This window comes from Thalassophryne amazonica, chromosome 5 (genome assembly GCF_902500255.1).
Source record: "Thalassophryne amazonica chromosome 5, fThaAma1.1, whole genome shotgun sequence".
Lineage (NCBI taxonomy): Eukaryota > Metazoa > Chordata > Actinopteri > Batrachoidiformes > Batrachoididae > Thalassophryne > Thalassophryne amazonica.
Window position 1 is genome coordinate 51,369,652 of NC_047107.1, and position 26,156 is coordinate 51,395,807.

Below are 26,156 nucleotides of genomic sequence, written 5' to 3' on the forward strand. Positions count from 1 at the left end.
GTGCAGGTCAGACTGGTGTGTCATCTCTTTGAATGGATGTTCAATTTAGACTTTCCTTTTTTCTACCAATTTAGAAACCCCAAATATGGTTGTCAGATCTGATGATTGTGCAGGTTTACTCATCAGCTGCCATGGCCATGGAAGGACATGTGGGACGTCCAGAAGCAGGCCGGAGGTTTTCCCAGTACTCTCGACAAGCCCTAAGACAAATCGGTGGTTAGTGCAGGGGTCAAAGGTCTGACATGCACACTATAGCCATGCGTCTGCTCGGGCTCACCTGGCTCTGACCCAGGGTTTGGTGTGCGTCGCCAAAGCAGAACCCCAGAGTCTGTGTTTCTCTGAAGCTACTGGGAGGAATCCTCTCTCTGCAGCCAGCTCTTCTGCTATCGCTCTGATGTGGTACGGCTCAAAGCCACAGCAGCCACCGATGTAGCGAATTCCAGCATCACAAGCCTGTCTGGCGTATTTATGTATGTCCCAGCGGGTCATCGCTCTGGTCTCCAGCGCTGAGGAACAAAAACACAGTGAAGCTCAGTGCAGCAGGAGACCGTGTGTGCTGGAGCAGCAGGGAGGGAGCAAGTAGAGAACAAGTTGAAGGGATGGAGAATAAAAAGATGGGAAGGGAATCAAGGTTTAATGACAATGATTTAGAACTTACCTTGGCCTCATTCCAGTTAATTTAAACTGCTCCAATGGCTATTGTCAAGGTGGGACTAGTTTGGGCCATGACAAAAGGAGACAGAATTTATAGTAAACAGTCCAAATATGTATTTTATAATTAAAATAACAAGCACCCACTGCATACATACTGTTAATTGACACATACAATATATAACCGAAAAAGATTTGGGTTGGACCTCTTCCTGAACTAAAATTAATTATCTTACGTTTGTTTGTATGAGGCCCTGTTTGTAAAATCCAAGGTGTATTTTTTTAACCTTTTTAATTATTTTACAAATCTTTCTGAGATTTAAATATAAATGGAAAAATTATATATAACAAGTATAAATCTATTTAAAAAATGTAAATATGTGTATTGAATGTTAATGTAACAGTTAAATCCATCCATCCATTTTCTTACGCTTTATCCGGAGTCGGGTCGCGGGGGCAGAAGCTCAAGCAAAGCCGCCCAGACCTCCCGATCCACACACACCTCCCCCAGCTCCTCCGGGGGAACCCCAAGGCGTTCCCAAGCCAGTCGAGAGATGTAGTCCCTCCAGCGTGTCCTGGGTCTTCCCCGGGGCCTCCTCCCAATGGGACGTGCCCGGAACACCTCTCCAGCGAGGCGTCCAGGGGGCATCCGGAAAAGATGCACGAGCCACCTCAACCGACTCCTTTCGACGTGGAGGAGCAGCGGCTCGACTCTGAGCTCCTCCTGAGTGACCGAGCTCCTCAACATATCTCTAAGGGAGCGCCCAGCCACCCTGTGGAGGAAACTCATCTCGGCCGCTTGTACTCGCGAGCTCGTTCTTTCGGTCATGAGCCAAATCTCATGACCATAGGTGAGGATCGGAACGTAGATCGATCGGTAAATCGAGAGTTAACAGTTAAATGTCAAAAAATATGTTAATTGCCCATGCTCCCCGTGACCTCTCCAGGTGTCTCTGTCTTTGCCCATGTGTGCGTTGAAGTCCCCCAGCAGAACAATGGAGTCACCCACTGGATCCCCATACAGGACTCCGTTCAGGGACTCCAAGAAGGCCAAATACTCCAAAATGCTGTTCGGTGCATACACACAAACAACAGTCAGAGTTTTTCCCCCCGCCACTCAAAGGTGCAGGGATGTGACCTTCACCCTCTACTGGGGTAAACTCCAACATAGTGGCGCTCAGCCAGGGACTCGTGAGTATCCCCACACCTGCCTGGCGCCTCACCCACTGGGCAACTCCAGAGAAGAATAAGGTCCAACCCCTATCAAGGAGAGTGGTTCGGGAGCCAAGGCTGTGCGTGGAGGCGAGGCCCACCAGATCTAACTGGTATCGCTCCACCTCCCACACAAGCTCTGGCTCCTTCCCCCACAGCGAGGTGATATTCCACACCCCCCGAGCTAGCCCCTGCCGCCCAGGTCTGGTCCGTTGAGGCCCTCGACTTTCACTGTCACCCAAGGGACAACGTACCCGACACCAGTGGTCCCCCCTGCGTGTGGTGAGCCCACAGGAGTCCACAGGATATGGAAGGTCCACGTTGCCTTTTTTGGCTTTGCCCGACTGGGCTCCATGGCAAGCCCAGCCACCAGGCGCTCGCTGACGGGCCCTACATCCAGGCCTGGCTCTAGATGAGGGACCCGGCCTTCCTCCGGGCCGGGTCACATTTCCTCTACCTTGTTCTATCATGGCGTCTTGTGAAACATTCTTAGTCTGGCCTCTCGCCTGAGACCAATTTGCCATGGAAGACCCTACCAGGAGCACAAGGCTCCATACAACACAGCTCTCAGGTTCTCTAAGGACACACCCAGCAGGACCGGGCACTTGACACTATCAAGAGCTACTTGGATCACCTCCTTAGGCTGTAATGACCCCCGCAAAAAAAAAAAAAAAACATTTTTGCAGTGATCAAGGTTTGCGATCAAGATTTCCTGCAGTAACTGACCCGTAAACTGAAATCCATAAACTACTTAAACTGAAAAAAAAAAAAAAAACACACACACATATACAGTGGTCCCTCGCTATAACGCGGTTCACCTTTAGCGGCCTCGCAGTTTCACTGATTTTTTTAGTCCAATTTTGTATGCTTTTTTTTTTTTTTTTTTACAGCGCATTGTGTTCAAGCAGACGGGCCTCATCAAGCAGGCCGTTCGCGGCACCGTGAAGGGAGAGTATGCGCATTGTGTTCTGCGTGTCTGTTTATAAGAATCTTCTCGCCCAGAAGAAAAAAGAGCGCCAACAACTACCCATACCTGTTCTTCAATCAGAAAAAGACACCTGCACCGAGTTGTCACCCAGTGGAAAAAGGCACGACAGCGGTGTGGCACTAGGACGAAGAGGCGCGATCAGAGGACCTGTGAAATACTGGTCAGTCACTATTAATAATTTCTTACGTGTCCAACCTTGTAGGTTGATCGTTAAAATGAAATTCGTTAGTTCTAAAAGCCTCTCAAGTCTCAAAAGTCTCAAAAACATGTGTGGGCCTGGAAACAGGTTGGTTTATTTTTCTACTAAGGTTTGAACTTTGAGAGTGTTTACGCACGAGAGAAAATTGAGAAAATGTTAATGCCTGTTTGAGTGTGTAGTGAGGGGTTTTACAGCCTTAAAACGTCTATAATAATTGTAAAAAATAACGCTGACTACTTCGCGGATTTCGCTTATTGCGGGCTATTTTTAGAACGTAACTCCCGCGATAAACGAGGGACCACTGTATATCATTACCACTTACTGAGGTGTTGCTGGGCCGGTAACATAGATTAACATTTACGCTACCTGGCTATACCTACCTGCAGTAACGGGTGGGTATCCCAACACCCACCTGCTGTGCATAAACTGATGATGTCATAGCGCGTGCAGCCCAAGAACTGTCCGCAGACGAAAAGATGAACAGGCGTGTGTGTTGGCCCCAACATGGATATTACAGACGATTTTTTCATGGATAGTCCGACAATGAACAGCAGCCAAAGCAGCCAGCTTGATGAGGACGCACTAGTGAATTTGGAGAGCAGTGTGGTACCAGCCAACACAACAAAAGTTAAAGTGAGCCAACTTTTTATGTGTGCGTTTGCTGGGTGTTGTGTGTTTTGAAATGACATTAAATATTGGTAATATGATTCCATGTGTTGTGTATCTCAGTAAGTGACAATAATGCAAATAACATGCAGTTGTCGTGTGGTATGCATTTTCAGAGTCCCTCCGTCCATGGCCAGTCGCCCAAAATGACAGATATTCGCCCTCGTCTAACTCGGGCGAATATCTGTCATTTTGGGCAACTGCCTAAAGCAATGGTGGTGGTGACGGACACGAATTTGTGGCGTCTGGTCGCGCCATAATACTGCTCTGAAATGCAGCCACTGATGTGTCCTGTATGACACGAATACAGTCTGTGGTAAATGGTCTGTGCTACAAAAGGAAAATGAAGGAGGCGCAGCAAACCACAGCAACTTTCTGTTTAAAGCAGTAAGCCAGAAATTAGTAATTTCATTTCACCACCATGTATGTGTGAAATATTTCACTCCAAACCTTTACATATGTTTTAGGAAGTGGTGGGCACAGCTAACCAAAAACTTAGCTTCGATAACAGATAATCAGTTAACTGAAAAGTTATCTTTTATAAAGCTAAACCGATAAACCACCCAAAAATTTATCACAAGCTACAGCTAACCAATAACTTTCAGTACTGTCTCCGGTACACTTGCAACTACTAACAAGCTAATTTTGAGTTTTAACACAACTATCGCTTCTGGCGGCATCAAAGGCGATCACAGACCCAAACAATGAGTCAGCACTTCTGTCTTTGAGCACCCTGCCCTCTGCTGGAAGTTCCTGTTTATTACATAGCTTGCAGCAGAGACACGGTTGAGAGGATCAGTGAAGCTCAACTCTCTATTCAGTAACAGTGTTGCTGTAAGGCGGAGGTCTTGGAAAATAAAGCAGTGCTGACTTATGGTTTGGATTTAAAAATAAAATTAATACCGATAGAATAACTCCATTAATGTCAGTTCTGTCATTTGTACGAAGTTAAAATATTCCATATATCTTTTAATCTTAAATAATGCACTAATTCTGAAGTTTTGCAACAAACACAGACAGATACGAAAGAGATTATGGGTAAAATGTGCTTCCGCTAAACACTGATTGGTTGACTCATTCATTCTATGTAAAAACCAACACGTTAATGTGAGGTGTGTGTTGGGTGTTTACATATATACAGTAAATGTGCTTTTGTAAAATATGTCGTTTTTATTTGTTAAAAAAAGGCATTGTACGGAGCCCGCCTGGGGACATGGTGGTAAAAAATTTTTTTGGCCCAGATTATTGCATTCCCTCGTAATACCTTTTGCATTCCCTCGCAATAACCTAATATTATATTAAAGCTCATGCCTATCAGAGCACACAGTGAGTGGAATCAGGTGGGGGGAGACTGAACGCATATGCATGCGCGCACACACACACATACACACTCAGCAGACAGCAACAGGATTCACAACAGATGAGGGAGTAAGTTGCTACACCTTGCACAGCTGTAAGACTCAGTATGAAATATAGTTTATTTATACAACAGTGGTAGTAAGTAGCAACACCTGTTAGTGTGCCTTATGAACGTTTATGTTTTCTTTTCTTTTTTTACCGTCCTCTCATGAATTCTGTTGTTGACTGCTGTGTGTGCGCGCATGCATATGCGTTCATTCTCCCCCCCCACCTGATTTCACTCACTGTGTGCTCTGATAGGCATGAGCTTTAATAAGATATTAGGTTATTGTGAGGGAACGCAAAAACTATTGCGTGGGAACGCAAAAGTATTGTGAGGGAACGCAATAATCTGGGCCAAAAAAAAAAAAATGTCCCCAAGGTGGGCTCCGTACATTTGCAAAAAAAAAAAAAAATGCCAAGTTGTAATTAAATAACCGTTTCATATAACCGGTGTCAAAATAAATAGAACACTTCCATCTCCTGGCGTCCAGACACTCATACTGCCATGAACACTACTGGCCAGCAGTAGAGACCGTGAAAACTTGCCAAAACAAAATTCCAGTTAATCTGTGTCTGCTACGTTTAAGATGCGTACAAACATAATAACATCTATAAACCTGTATTCATGAGAATTTTAGGCACAATATACAAAGAGTTTAATGTTGTTGTCCACGCGGAGCCTGATCAGAGGGTCTCTGTCAGGGATTGGGCCAGGTCAGGGCCCTGAGCCCTTGTTTTTCCCCTTTTCATGGTTTCCCATCTGCTGCGGCTTTGATTTATTAATATTTATTTTCATCATGATTTATTCTGTCATGTTTTTCTTGTCACTTTGTTCTTATGATTCACTAGTTATTTTATTTTCATCATATGGTTTTTCTTTGTTTTGTCACTTTGTTTTCTTTGTTACTTTTTACTTTGGCCTTGCATTCTGTTCTAGTTTTCAGTCATTGTTTATTTAGTTATCACTTGTTCCTCTTGGTTATAATATTTGTTTTACTGTTATGTCAGGATTTGTTTTGGTTATTGTTTGTTCACTGCTTCTTCTTATGGTTTGTCTTACTGCCTTGTTTTCTTTAGTCAGTTTGTATTTAATGTCATTTTAGTATTTTGCTCCATGTCTCGTGTTCTAGTCCGAATTGCCAGTTCTTGTTTAGTTTAGTCCTCATGTTCAGGTTTGATTCCTGTTCAGTAATATTATATCCAGTTGTAGCTTTGTACTTATTTCTGTTTCACTCCACATCCTGCACCTGCATGCCTGCCTTCATCTCTCACAGCCAGTTGATTATGTTCTCTCTGCACCTGCCATGTGTCCCTGTCTCTCACTTTAACTCTGTATGCTTTGTGTTTTCATTTAGTCACACTCTTGACACCTGTTCACAAATCTGTCTTTTCTTCACTCCACCTTGTGTTGGCCTCCCTCACTGTCTTGCACAATGTAGTATCTTTGTTCACTAGCCACAGCCCCTTCTTGATTGTTCCTCATGTGCACCTTGTTAACGCCTGTCTTATTTAATCTCCACCCAGCCACCACACCCTTGCTCATAGGTTGTCTTTGCTCACTTAACAGCTCTGTATCTAGTCCTGTTTTTGATTCGCCGTGTATCCAGACCCTGCTTTGTTTTTTGACTGCGCCTTTTGCCTCATCCATGATGTCTGTGTCTGCCTGTGCCTGCCTGTGCCTTTGAACCCTGCTTGCCCATGACTGCGTTTTTGCCTGACCCTGTTTGTGCTTCTGCCTCGCCGACTGATCACCTGTATACCGAACCAGAGCCTGTATTAAAGCCTATGATTTATTCTACATCCAAGCCTAGTCTGAGAGTTTGCATTTTGGGTCCTGACACTTCGGGTGCCTGGCACCCGCCATGCCTGACAGAACAAATGAGCCAGAAGATGGACCCAGCAAACTCTACATCGGTCGCCACAGCCAACGACCTTGCATCAGAGACATTTTTTCTGAGATCGAATTCTGTTTTGACTGTTTTAGAGCCTGTTTCTCACCCAAAAAGAATTTTGATTACCTCAACCAAGCCCTGGCTCTTGTTGAGGCCAGTGCTTGGCTATATGACTTTTTCCCAGACCTGGATAATTTGGATGAGTTTTTTGCTGTTGAGAAACTTCCAGCCTGGATCGGACAGCCTGAAGGCCATCTGGCATCCAGCCTCCCACTCACTGACAGTGACTCCGAGTGGGAGGACATTGATGACGATGCATCATCAGAGGCTGAAGGTCAGGTGCTGCAGGACACGGCTACTACACTATTCAAAATTCAAGACTTATTTTTTGAATATCAGGACTGCCGCAGTTGGCGGAACCAACAGCGAATTTTCTCGGCTCTTGATCAGATCTTTTTAGCCGAGCCAGAGCTGGTAATCAATTTTCCTGAGCTTACAAACATTAAATTGCAGTTTGAGCAGGGTTGGGAGGGTCCTGCATTCAGGACCCCATGGACTTTTTGTTTGAGGCCAAGCTCACGTCCACCTGTTGTGAGGAGCCGTGCGTCATAACTCTCTGATGCCGCCCTCGCTCCACCCTGGTACAACATAACGCCAAAGAAAACTGCTTACCTTCTGCCTTCAGTCCCGGCCATGCAGCCTGATGATCCAGTCACGTTCCAGATGCCTCCAAAGCCAGCACCATGGAGAGAACAAGTGATGTCCACGTTGACGGCGCCAGATCCAGCGGGGCCGTGCGTCCCGGTCGCTGGTTCCACAGCTCAGTCGCTCCACGTAGCGCCGGTCCCAGCGCCTCCAAGTTTGAGAGCACCTCCAGTTCCTGCTCCACGGCGCTCCACAGTTCAGGAACCGACAGAACAGCCCCAGACTGGAGGACTGACTTAAGAGCTGAGTTCCACACCGAAATCGGCGTCTCCTCTTCCCCTCCCGTTCCCTCTCCACACAAGCTACAGCCACATCAGCTGCTGCCATCTCCAACAAGCTGTGCACCCCGACAGTCTGAAGCTACAACGTTGCCTGAACCCTTGATGATGGGAAGTTCTCCAGAACCAACGGTTCCGCTTCCTGCTCCTGACCCGACCATCAAGCCATCAGGACATTTCATGTTGCTGCCGCAAATCGCAGCGCGCGAGCTCGGTGACTCAGCAATGGTGCCTATTGAGCCGGCAGTTATGCTCTCAACACTCAAGTCTGCTCAGATCTCTTCCGCTCCTCCGATCAAGGTTTCTGTGAGTACCATGACGACGAGCACTGTCGTCAGTTTGGCTTCAGTGCACACGATGGAGGAGGCGTCGTCGGAGCATGCGCTGCAAAGCTCTACAACAATGACGTCATCAGAACTGCTTTCTCAGCCCTCCTTGAAGCTCTTGCTTCAAGCCACGCCCACGACCCCGCGCAAATCATCTGGATCAACTCCTTCATCGGCTTTCGTCTGCTCCACCTCCTCACGCTCTGGGGTGAACACACCAGCAGCGGCTCCAGAGTGGGGTCCACGCTTGCACCGTGCTGCTGTCCCAGAGCCTCAGCTGCCTGCACCAGTATCCGTCTTGCCTGCATCCACTGCACACTGTGACTATGGGTCAGTTAATAACTTTACCCTTTTTTTCTGGTTGATGCAAATCTGTTTTCTTGTTTGTGATGTCATGAAACATCTACTGCAAACACTGTCAGAATCTGAGACATTTTTCAGGTATGCTTCTTATGAAGCCAAAATTTACCATGAGTATTATGCAGGGCTATAACCGTGGTTCCATCTACAGGTCCTCTCCAGTGAATACTAGTCGGGTGGGAATGAATTCAATTTCTGCAGTGGTTGAGTACCTGCACAGGATCTCTGCTAAAATTTTCCATTTAAATACAGCCTTGGATCTGTTTAGGCTAAATTTTTCCTGGTCACATTTACTAAGAGGCATGGTTCTCAAGCTTGACCTGGTAACTGGTGGTATTTCTTTTATGCGGTTGGTTATTAAGTCAGGCTACTGGGGGTTGTCCATGTTGCATTTTGGGTTATGCGACTATGTGCTTGGACTCTACAGATCATGAAACTGTTAATTTTGTGCCCCATATGGCTCTGCATATTTCCTCTGGGGGAGGTTTACCACTTGGGGAAATCGAGTTTGTCTCAAACAGCAGCACAGTCTTTTCATTGCGTGTGGACTGATTTTATGTTTAGACCCTGTAACAAAATTAGTTTTTCGCGTTTTCTGAGACAGGCAGTTTTGTGGGTTAACGGGGCCTCTGGTGTTACCTCTCCAATATGGTCAAGTGTCTCTTTTCAGCTCCCATTCATTTCTCTCTATGAATCTCTCCTTGGATTGATAAAGCCTCTATTGGAGTTATTGACCCGTTGGTTCTCATGTTTGTTCAAATATGTCTGGAGTTTGGTTTTTGAGGATATGCACGATTTTCCATGTTATTTGATTTTTAAATTACACTGGGCCGTTTTTTCCTCGGTCTGTTGGTAGGGGTTCTCTGGATGGTGGTTCGGGCACGGGGTTAATTACCTGTGGGGTCTCATGCCTTGTGGTCTTCCTGGTTGTCACCCAGGTCCCTGTTTGCCCGCCTCCTTGGCGTTTCCCCCGCCGCCCTCCCAGTGTCGGTTTCTTTTGCTGCGGCGGTCCGGTGACCACCGCTTGGGAGGAGGGTACTGTCAGGGATTGGTCCAGGTCAGGGCGCTGAGCCCTTGTTTTTCCCCTTTTCATGGTTTGCCGTCTGCTGTGGCTCTGATTTATTAATATTTATTTTCATCATGATTTATTGTCATGTTTTTTTTTGTCACTTTGTTCTTATGATTCACTAGTTATTTTATTTTCATCACATGGTTATTCTCTGTTTTGTCACTTTTTCTTTGTTACTTTTTACTTTGGCCTTGCATTCTGTTCTAGTTTTCAGTCATTGTTTCTTTAGTTATCACTTGTTCCTCTTGGTTATAATATTTGTTGTACTGTTATGTCAGGATTTGTTTTGGTTATTGTTTGTTCACTGCTTCTTCTTATAGTTTGTCTTACTGCCTTGTTTTCTTTAGTCAGTTTGTGTTTGTCATTTTAGTATTTTGCTCCATGTCTTGTGTTCTAGTCCGAGTTGCCAGTTCTTGTTTAGTTTAGTCCTCATGTTCATGTTTGATTCCTGTTCAGTAATATTATATCCAGTTGTAGCTTTGTACTTATTTCTGTTTCACTCCACATCCTGCACCTGCATTCCTGTCTTCATCTCTCACAGCCAGTTGATTATGTTCTCTTTGCACCTGCCATGTGTCCCTGTCTCTCACTTTAACTCTGTCTGCTTTGTGTTTTCATTTAGTCACACTCTTGACACCTGTTCACAAATCTGTCTTTTCTTCACTCCACCTTGTGTTGTCCTCCCTCACTGTCTTGCACAATGTAGTATCTTCATTCACTAGCCACTCCCCCTTCTTGATTGTTCCTCAGTGCACCTTGTTAACTCCTGTCTTATTTAATCTTCACCCAGCCACCACACCCTTGCTCATAGGTTGTCTTTGCTCACTTAACAGCTTTGTATCTAGTCCTGTTTGTGATTCGCCGTGTATCCAGACCCTGCTTTGTTTTTTGACTGCGCCTTTTGCCTCATCCATGATGTCTGTGTCTGCTCGTGCCTTTGAACCCTGCTTGCCCATGACCGCGTTTTTGCCTGACCCTGTTTGTGCTTCTGCCTCGCCGACTGATCACCTGTGTACAGAACCAGAGCCTGTATTAAAGACTATGATTTCTTCTACATCCAAGCCTAGTCCGAGAGTTTGCATTTTGGGTCCTGACACTTTGGGTGCCTGGCACCCACTGTGCCTGACAGTCTCAAATGCATTTCTTCTGTCGTGAATGTACTGAGTGTAATCATAATGCACCTCTCAACACAGAATGTCCACACTAAAACCTTCAAAATTAGTTCATTACTTTAAAACTAAAACATTTATCTGATATTTTCACGTTATAAAACTTCAGACGTGACGTTAATTTAAATAACTTGTCCGAAATTAGTTTGATTAAAATTCTAACCATAAGTTAAAACTGTATGCCTCTGGATGACTTGGGTGATATTGCCAGCGTATCAGTATGGGGTCAAAAGAAATTAGTTTTTTTTCTTTTCTGTGACCAGTTCTCCTTTGCCTGCAGAGGATAGAGCGGTTTCTTCTGGAACCAGCTTTCATCTGTTTGCAGAGAATAGAACTGCGCATCTACTACAAAACATTTAATAGGTAAGTACTCAACTGATTTTAGACTTAATAAATGTTTGGAACTGTTAAGCTTTGTTTACCACATCTGCAAAAATATGTTAGCGGTCTAAAAATTATCGGACCAAAACTTATCGGAAGATAACTGGTCCAATGATGGTTTTCAAAGTTATCTGAAAAGCTAATCTGATAATGAAAACATTATCTTTGATACTTAGCAGTTAGCGGAACTGTGCCCACCACTGGTTTTAGGAACATAATGACTTGCGCAGAAAGTCTAGACTCTTTCTGAAGATTTAAAGGAGTCAGATTGTAGAGTCTACAGTCTGAGTCCTTTAAATCTTGAATTAAAAAAAAAGAAATACTGACCAAAGGGGTACTCCGGGAGGCTGACACATCCAGTGTGGTTTTGTTCTGGAGTGTGAAAACCCAGCAGCTGGATCATCAGATGGGCCTTCAGACCGGCTTTCTCCAATCCCTCTTTCATCAGCTTCACTGTCCGAACACGTCAGAGGGTCCAAGTGGCAGTTTACTCCGACAATGTCAGCTCCTGCACAAGTGTGAAATGTTCAGTGGGGAAAAGCTTGGACATGAAAAGACACTGTGCAAAAGCATGTCCACAGACCAGCTTTGACCAGCCTGACAGCACAATCTCCAGGAGGAACTCCATCCATGTCTCCTTGAGGGGAGATGCAGAGTGTAGCACCCACTGGTTTACCGCTCGTCTTCAACACCTCCACTGCCCACATGGCCTCTTCTACATATCTAAAGAACTGCAAAAGAAATGTGCAATACTTCACTTGTAACATATTCACTCACACACACATATACAGTGTGTGTGTGTATATATATATATGTGTATATATATATATGTGTATATATATATATGTGTATATATATATATGTGTATATATATATATGTGTATATGTGTATATGTATATATATATGTATATGTATATATATGTATATGTATATATATGTATATATATATATATATGTATATATATATATGTATGTGTGTATGTATATATGAGAGAGAGAGAGAGTCTCTAATGTGTTGCCCGTGGGGATCCATGGGCTCTAGATGGGGTAGTGTTTATAAAATAGGCAGCTGACATTTTTCAAGGGTGATAATAAATTATGCAATGTTTCTATGAGTTGGAATGGCATGTGAGTGGGTCCAGAATGTTTTCAGAACCTTACACCTCAATAGTTATTAGAAGAACTTAACCTTTTTATTTGCTGTTAATTCTGTAATTTTTTTCATGTTATTTACTGTCTTAATTTATTTCTATATTTTTTAGTTTCTTATCATACACACACTATTATTAGTTATTGTATTTTGTCATTTGATTTTTATATGGACCACAATGGAAATAAGTGCGTTCACTTTCTTGGGTCATCCATGTGTTTTTAATGTAATTACAATTATATTATGTACTTACACTGAATTTGCTGCAGCCGGTCTGCTCTGTGTAAGCCTGATCAAGTCAGATCTCAGAAGCTAAGCAGAGCAGGATCTGGTTCGTTCTTGGATGGGAGACCTCTTTGGAACACCAGCGGCTGTGTGTGTTTCTCCAGGTAAAACTGGAGTTGTGTCAGGAAGGGCATTCGGAGTAAAACTTGTGCCAATTACCAATGCGGATCTGGCTGTGTCCTCTGTGGCGACCCCGAAAAAAAAAAAAAAAAAAAACGGGAGCAGACGAAGGTCAACAACAACTTACACTGAACTTACTAAATTAAAATCACACACGCACACTTTTAATGTATAGATCAGTGGTTTTCAAATTGTGAAGGGAGGGTGCCAATGTTCTTCAGGCGGGGCACGAGGGATGGGTATCATGAACTGGTTCTTTTCTAGAATCATTAAGAAATGATTCGATCCACGGACATCAATAGCCTTTTTTCTTAATGAGTCTCTTATCGGTCCTTCAGAGCGGCTGTTTTACTGGGAAAATTATGTCTTTATGTTGATTACAGACCCTGCAGCAGGTCTGTAATCGACCGCTTCTGTAATGGCTCCACTTTGAAGCTTGAAACAACGATGCAGTGGTCCAATCCGCTGCTTCATTGGTTCAGTGCTATGCTGCTTTTCAGAAGCGACAAGTCCGATTCTTAACCCCTCTCAAAGCCATTTAAAAATGTCAATTGTGAGTCACTTTTGTGTACATTAAAGTCACTACTCTTGTCTTGTTCCAGGCAAGAAATGAGAATCGTCCTCCGTTCCATTCACACAGCTCCAAACACTGCGCGGCTCCCTGCCGAGTCAAGTTAGGGTCCAGTCGGAATTAATAACTTCAAAGCGAATCACCGTTTTAAATCAAATGACACCTCTTTCCAAACGTTGTAATACAAACAATAAGCTACAATCAACCAAAACGTCCTGCATTCTTTATGAATGACACTGATGTTGACTTGCAACACAGCTGGCTGCAAGAGCTCAGCTCAGAAGTATGGAAAGACATTCATGCCATTAATGTCTGAAAGGAAATGCTTCTGAGAAAAACTACAGAGTTTGTTTATTTTTATTTATGTCCAGAGATCAAGGATCCAGTGACCAATTGTATATTTATTTACTCCAAGACTCAATAAAATGTTACTGACACAGAAAACCTGTAAAGCCTGCTTTTAGTACAGAGAGAATTCACAGGAGGTATTGATAAGGGAATCGATAAAGAATCAGATTGATAAGTGGAATCGATAATGGCATTGATATCAATAAAATCTGATCAATACCCATCCCTGATTATTTGTTAAAATGTGTTAGTTATGCCAAAAACATTTAAAAACACACAGATGTTTAAATGTTAAAAAATTATGTTTAAAATATGACAAAGAATAGAAAGTTCTGTAAAAAAAAAAACATGTTTAAAATGTTTGAAAATGGTGTAAAATGTGTGAAAGAATAGAAAGTTCTTTAAAACATGTTTAAAATGTTTACAAGGGCTGTAAAATGTGTAAATGCATCAACAGTTCCTTAACAACACACAAATACTAATGTGTTTAAGATGTGTAAAAAAATAAAAAGAAACACACGAAGATATTGAAATTGTGTGTATGTGTGTCGATGGGGGCAGGAGAGGGCGCACCTATTCATTTGTTCTCTGAAGGGGGGCTCACTCGCCCACACTTTGAAAACCCCTGGTACAGATGATTTACCGCCCCCTGCTGGAATGGTGCGCAAGTCCAGAATGTAATTATTAGCATCCACTGTTCAGTGTTGTTAGCTAATATCCATAGTTTCTCCAAAAATATTAGTCCTATCAATGTTCTGTTTTGGCAGCGTTTATCCTTGACCCAAAATACATAAACATACCAAACAGCAAACGTCAGCTCTCCATAATTTGTCTGTCATCGAAGTTGCACGCAGAGCTTTTTGTCTTTTCTGCATTTTGCTGCAAACAGGTGCTTTTATTTTTACACACCCACAAACAGAGACGGTGTCGGAAAACTTCAAACGCACTACACTTCTCAGTCATGGTAATGGAAATGTGACACTAAACTAAACTGACTAACCCCAAACCTAATGAACTACAAAGACACAATAAATCAATAACAGTAACACACTGGTAAAATAGCATGAACCACAATAACATTTAAAGTCCCAAAACCCTGGATTCCCATAGTGCATTGCAGTACAACGTCCATTGTTCACTGATGTTTCCTAATATCGCTAATTTCTCCAAAAATATTAGTCATATCAACTTTCCGTTTTCGCAGTGTTCATCCTTGACCCCAAAGTATACCAAACGGCAAATGTCAGCTCTCCACAGTTTCTACATGATCAAAGCCATACACACATACATACACACAGAGGCTACTTGGCTATTATAATATAGATATGCACACACAGCCATGAAAGTAAATTTTGAATTTAATTTTGAAATCAAGGTCCCCGAGAGTAATACCCCCGTCACATATAGCCAGAATCACACAGAATGGAGTCAGAATGACGAAACGGCGCACATCCAAAAAGTGTCGGATTTCAGTTCCAAAACATTCTGACAACCATCTGTGGAAGTCCACACAATTGGTCAAAATCGGTTGGGGGTCCAAGTGTGATGCACATGTTCAAAACCCTCCGGATGTGGTCGAGATGGGACACCTACCTGACGGCAGTCCATGTGCAATCTGAGGACATTTGACCACAATTTACATATTCTGATGGCGGCAAAACAGGATCCAAAATGATTTGAGCGCATATGAGGGAACCTCGAGATGAATCTGGCACGGCAAAATTTGCCGGTATGACCTGCACGTGCCACATATAATAATGTCCACCCTCCCCCAGAGTGCAATGGAACTGTTGAAATGTATGTGGCATGCTTCATCATGATAAGTTATGCATTATTATCATGTGCAGTGAATGTGAACAGCGGCTATCAAACCGAAAGCACCATGTGCTACTGTGTGCACGCTGCCGCAAATCTGAACAGGCTGTTATATCCATAATAGACCTTACAGTACAGATATTTGTCCATTCTTTCCCCTGTCTACATCATAACTGTATATAACACAGCTGTGCCTCTCTGTGGTGCGGAGTAACGTGTCATTACATGTGTCAGGCTCGGAGCTGAACAGATCTCACACTGTAATAAATGATCACCTTCTACCTCTGTAGGTAATATGACATGGAACTGTTGTGCCAGGCCATGACAGAATTAGTAAACATGAATCTCACCTCCAACAGTGGTCCAGGAGTGTTTCACAGTGCCGACGTGGAGCCGGACCGCAGCCTGTGGTTAAAATCCCCTCATCCAAAATAAAAAAATAAATCCCATGTGATAATCCAACTATTGTGTTGTCCAGAGTTGCATTGTGCGCCTGAAGTTAGCAAAAAAGAAAGAAGAAAGTTCCCTGGAAAGGCTCCATCTGATGTAAGGGATAAGATGGCAGATTGCCAGCAAACTTTCAGCGAAGCTGTCCAGTGGCACTAAGCTCATGCAGTGTTATGCATAAACACACACACACACACACACACACACACACACACACACACACACACACACAGAAGTGGCTGAGTGATAATTGCAGCCCCACGCGTGTGCGCGGAGCGCATGTGCGCCACGCACACATGCGTGCTGTGCATTCGCGTGCACGTGTGCGTGAGGAACACAGTGGTCCAGTCCTGTGTCTGCTATCCAGCCGTTTGAACATCAGGCAGTCTTCAACACCTATTATGGCCGTCTGACGGCATTCTGTGTCTTCTACCTGTTGTCTACGTGCGCTGTGCAGTTGTGGACGAGGTAATCCGGATGCATTCTGACACGGCTGACCACACGTCTTTTCCTCCCGACTGAGTCGGGTATGGCAATATTTGCCGTGTCGGGCACAGTTCCTCCACATTCTTGCTATGTGTGACGGGATTTAAGAGTGGAGAGGGCCAGAATCCAGGTTGTCTGAAGTCCAGTGTGAAGTTTCCACTTTCAGGGATTTAGGGTGCCATGTCATCTGCTGGCTTTGGTCCACTGTATTTTATCAAGTCCTAAGTCAAAGTAGCTGTCTACTAGAAGACTTCAGAGTCCTTCATACTTCCATCTGCTCAAGAGCTTAATGTAGATGGTGATTTCTCTTCCAGCAGGACTTGGCATCTGTCCACAGTGCCAAAACTACTGGTAACTGGTTTGCTGACCATATTATTATTCTACTTGATTGGGCTCATAGACAGTAACCCATAGTCTCAAAGAGGTATTATATCGTCAAGAGGTAGATTAGAGACACCAGACGCAACAGTACAGATGTGCTGAAGGCTGGCAGCAAAGCAACCTGGGCTTCCACACCTCAGCACCACCACAGACCAACTGTTTCCATTCCATGCCACATTAATGCAGTAATTCATTCAAAAGGAGCCACAACCTAGTACTGAGTGTATGCATAAACATACTTTTCAAAAGCTAAACATTTCTGAATTATAAATCGTCTTTTAAAAACTGATTTGCTTAAATACTGAAATATTTTGAGATATACATTTTCTATTTTTTGGAGTTGCAGGCCGTAATTATCAAAATTAAAAAAAAGGATTGAGACAATGAAATGCTTATTTGATCTATTAAAATGTTGCAAGATATATATATCTTGCAACATTTTAGTTTACATGCAATGAGTCTGGAATAAATTAACGATTCACTTTCTGCAATACTTGACAAAAAAGTGAACATACTGATTTGAGTCATTTCATCACTTTGTGCATATCCATTACAGAAAAGTGATTCTGCATTTGTATGAAAGAAAATGTTCATCTATTGTAGATTTAAGTGTCTTTGTACCTCTGCTATAAAGAAATCGATGTCCTTTTTGAGAAATTCATCCATCTGTTTCTTAAAGATGGCCTTGACCTCCGCTGAACTGTGAGTGTTCAGATAACACGGTCTGGGACACGCCCCCAGCGACCAATGCATTTCCCTCATTGGTGACCTCTCTGGCCAGGTCACAGGCTGCATTATTGATTTGGGCCCCCTGCATCAGATCAAAGCAGATCAGCAATAGGCTGGTGTCATGTCCATGATTTTACAAATTCTAAGATTGTTCTGAGTTAATCATTTTGTACTGACAGTGATATCGGTGACGTTGCCGCTCAACTCCAGTTTATCCTCACTGCAGTAGAAGGTGAAGGTTTGAAGCACATCAGCTCCAGCCCTCAGGAACTCTCTGTGCAGCTGCCGCACTGCAGACAAAGAGGTTCTGCAAAGCTTTATCTGTGTTTTAATTAATGCTTTAGTACTGTGGAATAACAGTGGAGATAATTTCACCAAGGTCTTGATAACTGCTAATCTGTGCTAAAGGTGCTGATACTGAAATTAAATAATGCACTCAACAGAAAGGTAGCACAGAGTTACGTTCTCCCAGAAAGATTCAGATTTCAAGATTTCATACAGATTCACCTAATAAGTAACCGTTGTAATCAAAATCGGGAGCAGCTAGTCATCCCTTTTAGCAGAGGGGTGGTGGATCAGTGGTTAAGTCTGCTTGTCTCTAGTGCGGAAGGTTCCCGGTTCAAACCCTACCTCTGCCCGTGTGGAAGGGCATCAGGAAGGGCATGTGGCATAAAACTTGTGCCAAATCAACAAGCAGGTCCATCTTGGATCTGCTGTGGCAACCCCGAGACAAGGGAGTAGCCAAATGGACTTACTTACTTTTATAGACATAATCATCAACTATGACCAACAGGAAACATGAATGTTCTTTAAAAATGCCAGTTCTAATGCACCTCTGTGCTGCTTGCAGTTGCAAGACTCAACGCTACTTCTTCCACCCCACTACCACCACCACTTGGTCCCTGCCTTCCTGTGGGAGGGCACCACCTCTGCTTTCTTCTCACAGCAGGATTCTGCCTACTCCTATACCTTAATGTCATGGACTGTTCTAATATTCTGTACATTAATCGCTATGGATTAAAATCTTTAACTCCTGAGGCTTTATGGTAGAAATACAGGAGCACTTACCATTTGTGCAATTAACCATACAGTAAGCTATATTATCTCAGATATGCAGGACTACTTTGTGTCCCTAGGGTGAATAAAAAGTCTGCGGGTCATAGAGCTTTCTCTTATCTTATATAAAACAGTCAGACTCTGTAGAGACATTCAAGTCCAGACTTAAGACACACTTAAGACACTTATTTTCCATTTCGTATGGCTAGTATGTTACTATGTTTTTTACTCTTTTAATTCATTTTATTAGGAAACAGAGCGTGCCACGGCCTCAACTTTATCTAAATTCTGGGTCTTTTAGTGAATCTTAGGGCTAGTGGCCAGTGATCACTTTAGTACTTCCTTTGTTTTTCTTGTTGCTTAACGCTGACAAATTATACTGTATTTGATGTCTTTCTGATGCCTGATTCTGTTTTGTTCTCTCTGTTTGAGGTGCAGCTCCATCCAGAAGTGGGAGTCTTCTTCTGCAGGCCTCCTGTCCTGTACACCAGCATGGACTCTCAAAATTTCCTGTATATTTGTATTGTCAAGTGTGTTGGTAGCATCCAGAGATGGGTGTGGTGTCTGTTTTCTGTACCCTCCTATCCTGTGCACCAGCAACATTTCCTGCACCCTCCTATCCTGTGCACCAGCAACATTTCCTGCATTTTTGTTTTGTGATTTTTCTGTAAATTGTGTCAGTAGTATGGCCCAAGCAGAGGGTCACCCCTTTGAGTCTGGTCTGCTTGAGGTTTCTTCCTCAAATCATCGGAGGGAGTTTTTCCTTACCACTGTCGCTTGTGTGCTTGCCGTGGGGGTTGATAAAGTTAGACCATACTTGTGTAAAGTGCCTTGAGGCAACTTTGTTGTGATTTGGCGCTATATAAATGAAAATAAATTGAAAATTGCAATTGAAACCATGCCCATAATAATTATTCATAACTGTATGACTTATCTTAAATTGATGAATATTAAAAAAGTTATATGAGACTTTGATTGTAACCAGTGACCATTAGTTACTCAAAAGTAACTAAAAGTTCAGTCAGTAAGGATACTGTATAAAAGGGGAAGAGACTGAACAAACGTAGGAATGTCAAAGCAGAAATTACTGTCTCTTCCCCCACAAACAATGAATTTGTGCCAACTACATTCAGCACAGATGCATTTTGTCATGCATCGTGCACTCGCATTGCTGAGGCTTATTCTGTCTTTAGTTATCTTTCCTCGTGTACTTAGTTTTGTTTGTTTAGTTAGTTTGTTCACAGGTTTTGCAACCTCTTAGTGTTGTTTTTTTCCCCGGCAGTGTTTTAGTGTAGCACCCCTCTTTGCTCTGTCTAGATTCGGGGCAGAGAGGGGTGTGATGGTTTCTCCTCAGGCGTACCCTCGCATTGTTGCATGCCCGTCGCTGTTATATACAGTGTTGCCATGGTTACTTTGAAAAAGTAATCCAATTACTGATTACCGATTACTCCTTGAAAAAGTAACTTAGTTACTGATTACTCAATTTTAAAAGTAATAAGTTAGATTACTACAGACTTTATTATTTTCAGCAGCTGAAGACAACAACTCCCCCGGCATCTCAACATGAAAATGATAATCCATTTTTCCAATACTAACTTTATAGTCACCCTTTCTTGACTTCAATCAAATAAATACTTGCTTTATAAAAAGTCTGAAATGCATTTGTCCTGTCGTGAACGTACTGAGATTACCCTATCCTACCCATAATGCACTGCTGGGCACAGCATGTGCTCACAAAACCCTAAAAATTAGCACATTACTTTAAAACTAAAACATATATCTGATATTTTCACTTTATAAAACTTCAGACATGATAGTAATTTTAAATAACTTGTCCAAAATTAGTTTGGTTAAAATTTGAACCATAAGTTAAAAATGTATGCCTCTGGAGGACTTGGGTGATATTGCCAGTGTATCAGTATGGTGTTTAAAAAATGATTTATTTTTTTTTGTGACCAATTCTCCTTTGCATGCAGAGGATAGAGTGATTTCTCCTGAAAGCAGTTCTTTTCTGTTGGGAGAGGGTAGAACTATACATCTCTTAGGAAACTGTTAACAGGTAGGTGCTCAACTGATTTTAAATTTTAAAAATGTTTGCCGCTGTTCAGCTTTGTTTACTACGTTATCGGTCTAAAAGGTATCGGACAAAAATTTATCGGGAGATATTAGTCCGATAATAGTTTTTAAAGTTATCTAAAAAGATAATCCGATAATGAAAACATTATCTTCGATAATTATCTATTATCGGAAGTGTGCCCACCACTGATTATTATTATTATTTTATTTGAGTTACCGTGTTTGTGAAGCTTTCTGTGTTGCCCAAAAAAGCGAAAATTAAAAAGCAAAACACTCATTGCGAGTCACACAGAAGAAAAAGTGGACTTCTTCTAGAGACTGTCTGTGGCTGGGACGGAGCTGTGTGAGGGCAGTGCTGAGCGGCCAGAGCGAGGCAGCAGCCGGCCGCCGTGCGTAGAGTGGCCAGCGGACGAAACTGTGTTTTTTAAAAAAACAAACACACTGCTTTGCTTTAAATGCACAGTAAGCTATTTCAGATGATCAGCTTGGACTGTCTTTTTCCTAAAAGGCTTTATTTCCGTCTGTTTGTCGCATTGGAAAGCTGTAGCTTTTGAGCAGCTTTTGAGCTAATTTGATTAGCGCTTGCTCTAGTCTTCTTCTGTTTGTTTTTCTGGGGACATTACAGCGCCATACATAGGCCTGGCATATGTACTACAACGTTAAATGAAGCTTCGAGGCACAGAATTTGCCTCGAACATTTTTTGTAATCAAATTATTCGAATTACTCGACTAATCGTTTCAGCCCTAGTTCTGAGCTTTCTCAGAATCAATCAATCAATCAATCAATTTTTTTATATAGCGCCAAATCACAACAAACAGTTGCCCCAAGGCGCTTTATATTGTAAGGCAAGGCCATACAATAATTATGTAAAACCCCAACCCTTCCCACTTGGCTACAGTGGGAAGGAAAAACTCCCTTTTAACAGGAAGAAACCTCCAGCAGAACCAGGCTCAGGGAGGGGCAGTCTTCTGCTGGGACTGGTTGGGGCTGAGGGAGAGAACCAGGAAAAAGACATGCTGTGGAGGGGAGCAGAGATCGATCACTAATGATTAAATGCAGAGTGGTGCATACAGAGCAAAAAGAGAAAGAAACAGTGCATCATGGGAACCCCCCAGCAGTCTACGTCTATAGCAGCATAACTAAGGGATGGTTCAGGGTCACCTGATCCAGCCCTAACTATAAGCTTTAGCAAAAAGGAAAGTTTTAAGCCTAATCTTAAAAGTAGAGAGGGTGTCTGTCTCCCTGATCTGAAGTGGGAGCTGGTTCCACAGGAGAGGAGCCTGAAAGCTGAAGGCTCTGCCTCCCATTCTACTCTTACAAACCCTAGGAACTACAAGTAAGCCTGCAGTCTGACAGCGAAGCGCTCTATTGGGGTGATATGGTACTACGAGGTCCCTAAGATAAGATGGGACCTGATTATTCAAAACCTTATAAGTAAGAAGAAGAATTTTAAATTCTATTCTAGAATTAACAGGAAGCCAATGAAGAGAGGCCAATATGGATGAGATATGCTCTCTCCTTCTAGTCCCCGTCAGTACTCTAGCTGCAGCATTTTGAATTAACTGAAGGCTTTTTAGGGAACTTTTAGGACAACCTGATAATAATGAATTACAATAGTCCAGCCTAGAGGAAATAAATGCATGAATTAGTTTTTCAGCATCACTCTGAGACAAGACCTTTCTGATTTTAGAGATATTGCGTAAATGCAAAAAAGCAGTCCTACATATTTGTTTAATACGCGCTTTGAATTACATATCCTGATCAAAAATGACTCCAAGATTTCTCACAGTATTACTAGAGGTCAGGGTAATGCCATCCAGAGTAAGGATCTGGTTAGACACCATGTTTCTAAGATTTGTGGGGCCAAGTACAATAACTTCAGTTTTATCTGAGTTTAAAAGCAGGAAATTAGAGGTCATCCATGTCTTTATGTCTGTAAGACAATCCTGCAGTTTAGCTAATTGGTGTGTGTCCTCTGGCTTCATGGATAGATAAAGCTGGGTATCATCTGCGTAACAATGAAAATTTAAGCAATACCGTCTAATAATACTGCCTAAGGGAAGCATGTATAAAGTGAATAAAATTGGTCCTAGCACAGAACCTTGTGGAACTCCATAATTAACTTTAGTCTGTGAAGAAGATTCCCCATTTACATGAACAAATTGTAATCTATTAGACAAATATGATTCAAACCACCGCAGCGCAGTGCCTTTAATACCTATGGCATGCTCTAATCTCTGTAATAAAATTTTATGGTCAACAGTATCAAAAGCAGCACTGAGGTCTAACAGAACAAGCACAGAGATGAGTCCACTGTCCGAGGCCATAAGAAGATCATTTGTAACCTTCACTAATGCTGTTTCTGTACTATGATGAATTCTAAAACCTGACTGAAACACTTCAAATAGACCATTCCTCTGCAGATGATCAGTTAGCTGTTTTACAACTACCCTTTCAAGAATTTTTGAGAGAAAAGGAAGGTTGGAGATTGGCCTATAATTAGCTAAGATAGCTGGGTCAAGTGATGGCTTTTTAAGTAATGGTTTAATTACTGCCACCTTAAAAGCCTGTGGTACATAGCCAACTAACAAAGATAGATTGATCATATTTAAGATCGAAGCATTAAATAATGGTAGGGCTTCCTTGAGCAGCCTGGTAGGAATGGGGTCTAATAAACATGTTGATGGTTTGGATGAAGTAACTAATGAAAATAACTCAGACAGAACAATCGGAGAGAAAGAGTCTAACCAAATACCGGCATCACTGAAAGCAGCCAAAGATAACGATATGTCTTTGGGATGGTTATGAGTAATTTTTTCTCTAATAGTTAAAATTTTGTTAGCAAAGAAAGTCATGAAGTCATTACTAGTTAAAGTTAATGGAATACTCAGCTCAATAGAGCTCTGACTCTTTGTCAGCCTGGCTACAGTGCTGAAAAGAAACCTGGGGTTGTTCTTATTTTCTTCAATTAGTGATGAGTAGAAAGATGTCCTAGCTTTACGGAGGGCTTTTTTATAGAGCAACAGACTCTTTTTCCAGGCTAAGTGAAGATCTTCTAAATTACTGAGACGCCATTTCCTCTCCAACTTACGGGTTATCTGCTTTAAGCTACGAGTTTGTGAGTTATACCACGGAGTCAGACACTTCTGATTTAAAGCTCTCTTTTTCAGAGGAGCTACAGCATCCAAAGTTGTCTTCAATGAGGATGTAAAACTATTGACGAGATACTCTATCTCACTTACAGAGTTTAGGTAGCTACTCTGCACTGTGTTGGTATATGGCATTAGAGAACATAAAGAAGGAATCATATCCTTAAACCTAGTTACAGCGCTTTCTGAAAGACTTCTAGTGTAATGAAACTTATTCCCCACTGCTGGGTAGTCCATCAGAGTAAATGTAAATGTTATTAAGAAATGATCAGACAGAAGGGAGTTTTCAGGGAATACTGTTAAGTCTTCTATTTCCATACCATAAGTCAGAACAAGATCTAAGATATGATTAAAGTGGTGGGTGGACTCATTTACTTTTTGAGCAAAGCCAATAGAGTCTAATAATAGATTAAATGCAGTGTTGAGGCTGTCATTCTCAGCATCTGTGTGGATGTTAAAATCGCCCACTATAATTATCTTATCTGAGCTAAGCACTAAGTCAGACAAAAGGTCTGAAAATTCACAGAGAAACTCACAGTAACGACCAGGTGGACGATAGATAATAACAAATAAAACTGGTTTTTGGGACTTCCAATTTGGATGGACAAGACTAAGAGACAAGCTTTCAAATGAATTAAAGCTCTGTCTGGGTTTTTGATTAATTAATAAGCTGGAATGGAAGATTGCTGCTAATCCTCCGCCCCGGCCCCTGCTACGAGCATTCTGACAGTTAGTGTGACTCGGGGGTGTTGACTCATTTAAACTAACATATTCATCCTGCTGTAACCAGGTTTCTGTTAGGCAGAATAAATCAATATGTTGATCAATTATTATATCATTTACCAACAGGGACTTAGAAGAGAGAGACCTAATGTTTAATAGACCACATTTAACTGTTTTAGTCTGTGGTGCAGTTGAAGGTGCTATATTATTTTTTCTTTTTGAATTTTTATGCTTAAATAGATTTTTGCTGGTTATTGGTGGTCTGGGAGCAGGCACCGTCTCTACGGGGATGGGGTAATGAGGGGATGGCAGGGGGAGAGAAGCTGCAGAGAGGTGTGTAAGACTACAACTCTGCTTCCTGGTCCCAACCCTGGATAGGTGGCAGGAACTGGCAGTCTGCAGGGTTATCACTTCTCGTATAAATACAACTTTACTCCTGTAACATTATGATGTTATTCTTGTAATATCATGAGTTTTTTCTCATAAAATTACACCTTTGTTCTCATAATATTACGAGTTTTTTTTATCATAAAATTGCGACTTTATTCTCGTAATATTATGACTTTATTCTTGTAATATTTTGACTTAATTCTCGTAATATTACGACTTAATTCTCGTAATATTACAAGTTTTTTCTCATAAAATTACGACTTTATTCTCGTAATATTACAACTTTATTATTGTAATATTTGACTTCATTCTCATATTACAAGATTTTCTCATGAAATTATGACTTTATTCTCTGAATATTATGACTTTATTCTTGTAATATTATGAGTTTTTTCTCATAAAATTACTTTATTCTCATAATATTGTGACTTTATTCTTAAAGTCTAAAACAACAACAACAAAAAACTCAATGTGGCCCAAAACACCATCGTAAAATGATAAGTATATAAAACATATAATTATATAAATACAGAATAAAACAGAAGTCATAAAAATTATTATAATTATTTATTTGAGGACCACAGCAGGCAGTGGTGGTGACCAAGTTGTTTGTCCGCTTGGTTTCAGTGCAGCAGGTTCCTGGTTCAAATCCCACTCCTGCCACATTTCTCCATGTAATGTGGAGATGTGTCAGGAAGGGCGTCTGGTGTAAAATTTGTGGCAAAATCAACAACCAGATCCATCTTGGATCTGCTGTAGTTACCACGAGTGCAAAACAAAGGAGCAGCTGGACTTACATTTGAGGACCACAGTGTAAATAAATCGTTCGACTTTCTAGTGTTATCATACCTCATACCTTCATACCTATTTCATGTGCCTGTATTTTATTGTTTTTATGAATTATATTGTATGATTTTTTTGAATGAATGAATGAATGAATGAATGAAATTTATTTCAGCATCAACACAGTACAGACACAACATATCAAAACAAATCAAAACAAAAACCAAAACCAAAATTTGCACTGTGTGTCTGAAAAGGGGTGGGAAGAAGCAAAGCTTATAAGTTACCCACCCCTATACCAAAAATCCAGTCCAACACATTTTACACTTATACTAAAAAAAAAACAAA

General features: G+C 41.9%; 1 protein-coding gene and 1 pseudogene across 1 annotated transcript in view; both read right to left on the reverse strand.

The window, feature by feature from the left end:
* Window positions 1-26,156, reverse strand: part of LOC117510476 (betaine--homocysteine S-methyltransferase 1-like) — a 366,504-nt gene that overhangs the window by 123,634 nt on the left and 216,714 nt on the right.
* On the reverse strand, window positions 52-20,054 carry LOC117511389 (annotated as a pseudogene).